Here is a 6,655-nt window from a genome sequence, read left to right as displayed (position 1 = left end):
GAATAGAGCCCGTGGCAAGTGAAACATTTCACGCAAGGAGCCCAAAACAACATTGCACATTTTTCTTAGCTAAATTAAAATTATTTGTTATAAAAACAAAAATTTAACTCAACTTACAAATTTTTACAAATCTCTAAAATTTTTAAAGTTTTAAACAAAGAGGGACACCAAAGGAAGAAAAATGATTAACCTTGAGATTTAAGTTCCGACCTAACACAAATTTTTTGAATCTCAAATTCAGCTACTCTTAAAAGTTTCAAAATTCTTGGAAGTTATGCATCCATGAGATCCATCCCCTAATGCTTCCATTTTCAAATAAATTATAGTAGTTTTGATTAAATACTTATTAGAGTGTAATCAAGAACAACATCTATAAAAAAAAGGTTCCTGCAAAATAAAGTACCAGTAGTAATATTTTAGAATCAAATTTTAGAATTTTGATTGTACTCTGCAAATAAACTGAAAAAATGTTGTAATATTTGTATTCAAAATAGACGAAATTGCAATGGTTTAACAGTTTGAAAGTACCAACAAAGGATAATCGATGATTCTAGCTTATTTATGGGAATAAGTTTTTTCTTGGAAATTTAATTAGAAGCTTAATATGTGTAAAATATCGCGAAGGGAGCCACTTTTAGTATGGACGTATTAATCTTTAATTTAGCCAATTAGAAAAAGAAAAAAATCTACGGGACACAATATCTGTATTTTTATACATTGAATTAAAAATAATCGATTATATAAGTAGAGGTGATTATCTAAAACTCCTCCTTCCACCACGACCGTAATCGGGCATTCACACACTTCTTGTTATTAGAGTCAAACTTTTAATAAACTTATGATATACTCATATTTTTTATAAATATCTTTACTATATATTTTTGATGAATTTTCTAAATATAATTTGACCTTCAATATTATCACTTAATTTTGTGACATGCAAGAAATAATCCTTATTCAACTTTTTTTATTATTAAAGAAGTTCTATATTCAATTTTAAAATTCTTTAATATAAATAATTGAAGAAGCAATTTAACTTGCATGTCACAAAATTAAGTGATAATATTGAAGGTCAAATTATATTTAGAAAAATCGTCAAAAATATATTGTAAAGATATTTATAAAAAATATGAGTATATGATAAATTTATTAAAAATATATACCCTTTAAGGTATTGAGGGTATTTTCGTCCAGAAAAACTTGGAAATAGTAAAAGAGTACTTCAAATGATATTATCACATAGTTGATGGACCTCAAATGATATTTTCAAAGTTCACGGACTTAAAATGATACTTTGGCAAAGTTCGTGGACCAAAAAAGAAGTTCCCTCTGGTATAATTTATTAACTATTTTACTAATTTAAATTACACCATTTGCGTGTTTTTAAACCCATGGGTAGCATATATATACGATCAGGATAGATGCATGCATGCATGCATGTATATATCGACTAAGATATGTATGCTTATCTGAAACCATACTATTTGCAATTCAATTTATGTTATAAAGAATATGGGATGTCCACGTGGAATTTGGCTTGGTTGTCCAATGCCTCACAAAGTCCACAATCAAATTTGAGTATGTTGAATTGCTGAATATCAATTCATCACAAAGATAACTGAAGAATCATTATTGATCATTTAAAAAAAAAAGACATGGCACGTGTTCGGGCTTTGGCTGAGTGGCCTTTTTGGGTTAGTATACAACTAAATATGTCGCTTTTATGAGAAGCTACTATAAAGCTCCTTAATTATTATTAGTTTGAATTCTGCAATTTTTTCTAATACTGTAACTTATACATAAATTTGAGTAATGCATGCATGATATTTACATCATTCAAATGAAATGAATAAATGTACACTTTACATGTGGAGTTAATTTGATAACATACACAACTTATACAAGTTATATTAAATTATGTGTATGCACAATATACATATGTGAAAAACAAAAATGATAACGCGGGCCAATCGGAATGAAGCACGTAACAACAATTAATGAAGTCAATGTGTTCAAGTTTCACGAAATCAAGGAAGATCTGTACAGTGAAACAAGAAAATTCTAGCTACTTGTTAATAATCATATAGTTACGTTTAAATGTTGAAAATATTACCTTTTTTAGCTCACGAAGTGGCGAGTCGACATGTATAAATTAGCCAATACTTATGTATGTGACATTTGGAATTGTAAAGGGAGGGGACCATTTAGCCACTAATCATAAATATATATATGTGTGTGTGTGTCACGTTCATGCATTTTCTTTTTATTCCTATCTATAATCTATCTTCATCATGACTACATCTATGTTGTTTTCATCATAATCTTTGTCAAAAATGCTCCAACAATGACCCTTGGAGGCTGCTACACAGTTTGCACATATACGGCTTCCAAATAATACTAATCACAACTTTAATTAAGATGTGTATAAACTCATAAATGAAATTAAATGGCATTATAAGAGAAATTTGTCCTACATAAAATTCCAGTCCAATTAGCACACTCTCAATTAACCAGTAACCTGAGTATGATTGACCTGAAATCCACTGAACTGATCCGATTGACATCCGTACATGCAAGTAATAGAGTCGTTGTACATAACTTTGATGACTAGGTTTCTTATCTAGGCGATATTGATTAAGTAATAATTGATGACAAGATTGATGGAGGTAATGGAAATGTAACTAGTTACATAACGAAAAGCACAGCAGTTAGATGTTGAGATGAAAGAAAAATTCCAAGATTGAGAGAGAGACATAAGGTCCAGATTCAATGTGATATTAACATATAGAGTCAACTGTATACGTGTCCTCAAATCATACTCCAACATTCTTATAAGCATAAAATTAAACAATACTCCATCTTCTAGATTTATGCATTAAGTTAGATGAGTTGGAATAGATATGTGTTAGTCAGTCGGACAATGGGTCGATAAGTTTGGTCTAACGTTGGCAACATCGAAGCCCATGTGCTATTCTAGTTCATTAACCACCTATAAGGTTAATCAGATTTTTCATTTGAAATCATGGGACTAATGATGTTTTCTATATTGACATCCCAAAAGAAGCGACGTACTAATTACTCCCTCCGTCCACGAAAATTCGTCCCGGTTTGACCGGGCACGGGTTTTAAGAAATGTAATGGAAAGTGAGATGAAAAAGTTAGTGGATTGTGGGTCCTACTTTTAAAGTATTGGTTTTATAATAAAATGTGAGTAAGAATGAGTTAGTGGAATATGAGGTCCACTACCAAAAATGGTAAAAATGAAATGGGACAAATTTTGGGGAACAGACGAAAATGGAAAACTGGGACAAATTTTCGTGGACGGAGGGAGTAATATGTTTGGAATCATGCCATATATACTAGTCTGTTTATATGTAATTTGCAATAAAGAAAAGGAAAAGTTGACTACATACTTGTAGTTAGATCCATTGCACAAATAAAATCTGATGACACATTCTTCAATAAAAATATAAGGTAAATGATAGATTTTTTCCTATTATTTGAGCGCTTATCTGAAATATATATTCCACCATTGAGGTCATTCCGATTCAGTACTCATCGTGTTTTTTTTATTAAAATGTCTTGTAAAAGAATTATGGCGATGAAATATCGACATGACAAACAAAATTACTCATCGATTACCTAAATTATACAATGATTGTCCAAAATTATACATTGGTTACTTAATCGACGTGTAATTTTTACTGCCACGTCAATAATTCGATCGGCAAATTTTTTGACATTTTATTCTGAAAAATGAAATGATAGATACTAAATGATATAAGTTGGACAAACATCCCAATCAATGGACAAACTAGACCATTTAGTCACTTTTGAATCTTTAAGTACTATCTCCGTCTCTTAAATTTTGTCATATTTTGACCATGCATGAGTTTTAAGAAATTTAAAGGAAAATCAGTTGAAAAAGTTAGTGCAATATGTCCTACTTTATACTTTTAGTTAAATGTGAGTGGGAATGAGTTAGCGAAATGTAGGATCGTCCACTATAAAAATTGGTAAAAAGTGAAATGTGACAAATTTTGAGGGACGGACAGAAATGGAAATATGTGACACAAACTTTCAGGGACGGGAGGAGGAAGTATAATATACTATATGAACAATAAAATTGGATAATTGTATTTCAACACTGATGTCTGTTTGGTTTTATTTAATAAATTCTTCTTGCCCTCAACGACAAAAGTCTACCTTTGGCACTACTACTAATTAACAAATAATCATGATTTTGTCACCTATATATGTATAGTGCACGACTCGAATACTTGATGTAATGTTTATAAATTGTATTTATATCATAAATTCTTGTGTGAGTATAAAAATAAGTTTCGTAAGTGTGTTTGTTGATTGGTCTACATGCACTGTCGTATTGTGCGGTATTACGCATAAGATTGCTCATCAAGAATTTAAGAGGCTTTATATCTATGATTCTATATATTAAATGAGTGACTCTAATATATAGTAAGTATTGTTTATGTATCTAAAAGGCCAAAGTAAATTATAGTACTATATTTCATACTATTCCGTACCCTTGGATCATAAGACATAAATAGAGGAATTGTAAGATTGTTTTAAAAAAAAAATCGATAATCGAATATCCGACTACAATACATTTGAGATACGGTCATCCTTATAAACACATAATTAAACAAACTCTTTCTTGTAAACCAAATATATTGTTCATGATGGGACGAAAGCAGCGTAGATTAAGTCGCTTCTTCAACGGAGGTTTGGCCGGTGCCAAATCCAGTACCCCGGCTCGGATGGAGCGATGATGAAGAAGATGTTTCAGTTGTTGGGCTAAGGCCTTGGCCATTAATTTCAACCCGACTAACTGCATGTGTTGTTTGGTTGTTGGATTTGAGCTATTAATTACTTGTTGACCGACCATAAAACAATGGAAGCTCGTTTCTTTTCTCAAATATAAATCCATGTATAAACTCTCTTAGTTGCGATTGGGATTTGAGAGTGACCGATGCGGTAATCAGTGAACCCTCTATCCTGACTTCTCGTCCAATGCCGACTTATTTCAACATCATCTCGTTTAAATTTCCGGTTTCATCATCTCACGTATGCATTATTATACTTTGACGAATAGAAAACTAGCTAAGTCCTTAAAAGGTTGCTAAAAAGACTATAACTTTAAAGCACAGTTAAATGGCCCCCATGTCAAGAACTTGGTCTCACTAGATGCATAATTACCACAGTTAAATTAAAAAAATGTCGTTGAAATAAAATAAAATAAAGAAAAGCATGTAACATTACCCCCATTTATGTGTTAGCAATCATAAGATGAGATTAGCAAAGAAAAATGTTAGAGATTAATGGTGCAACATGTTCTAAACATGTCATGTATGAACACGGCAACTAAAGTGTGCAACTTTCTTCACGTGTGAGACAAACGGTTGCAAAAAGTCCCAGCACTAAAATTAAGCTGACTCATAATCGCATTTACTCTCTTAATAAACCCATTACTTTAACCATTTAAAATTACATCATTATGCTCTTCATTTAATTCTACAAAAATTTGCATTAACTAAATTATTACTTAATTTTAACTACAACACGATATAATGATCAGTATTCATTATACATTAGATTATTTTGAAGTTAAAATAAATTATGTTTAGGCTGTGGAACCCAAAATAGAATAAAGATTTGGGCATTAGAGTTTTTTTTTTGCAATTAAAAAAATTGAGCTTAAAATAGTAGAAACAAGATGTCAAACTCATCTTCCTTTTATTCAAATGATTGATGGCAAACTCTAACCATTGGTGAAAAATACAGAATTATTTAACTAGTGTTGTAGAAAATTATTCCTACTTATATACTTGTATATTAAATGTTGTGACATAAGGTTTCAAACCCTAAGCAAGTCTATCAAGTCAAAGACACCACGCACGTAGTTGACCATAGCATACGTGTGTTTACTTGTCAACAAATGAAGCTTCGAGTTTAAATAAATAAATTAATAAATTCTCCCCCTCCACTGAGAAGTTATATACTCCATTTATCAACCTCCCAAAAGTTTTATTCATTTAGTTTTAGTTAACAAGAATTGAATATTATCATTATAGTACATTAATGTCGCACTCAATTAAATATGACAATATTGTACAAACACATGGAAGAATTCAATCTAGTGAATTTATCATGTAAACAATTATTAATTATTTCAAAATAAAAAATAAAAAATAAAAAATCACAGGCATGTGGAGTTCAAATGCTAAAGAGTGAGAGACAATATCATATTCTTCAACCCAGTATAAAATGAATATAAATCAAGAGGTCAAAACATAAATAAAAAAATCAGACCTAACAATTATTGAAAATTATTTATATTGTATTAGTAGCCAATTTTGTTTGAAGGTCAACGAATCAATCCATGCTATGACGGCCGTTGAAACTCTAAATAAAATGGGGTACCATCTTTGAATCTTAAAACAAGAGGGAATTTCTATATTCTGTTGATTTATTGTTTTGTGTTTGTTAAGTCATTTATTTGCAAGAAAACCTAAATTTAAAATTGACATACTACTAGTGGAGTTATATCTACTTCCATTATAGATGCTTCTCTCAAATCTAACTAATTTGGGAATTTCTTATCTTATCCAATTCCTAGTATTATTTATGTATTTAC

The sequence above is a fragment of the Salvia hispanica genome, chromosome 2, assembly GCF_023119035.1.
Source record: "Salvia hispanica cultivar TCC Black 2014 chromosome 2, UniMelb_Shisp_WGS_1.0, whole genome shotgun sequence".
Taxonomy (NCBI): domain Eukaryota; kingdom Viridiplantae; phylum Streptophyta; class Magnoliopsida; order Lamiales; family Lamiaceae; genus Salvia; species Salvia hispanica.
This window is presented reverse-complemented; position numbering follows the sequence as displayed.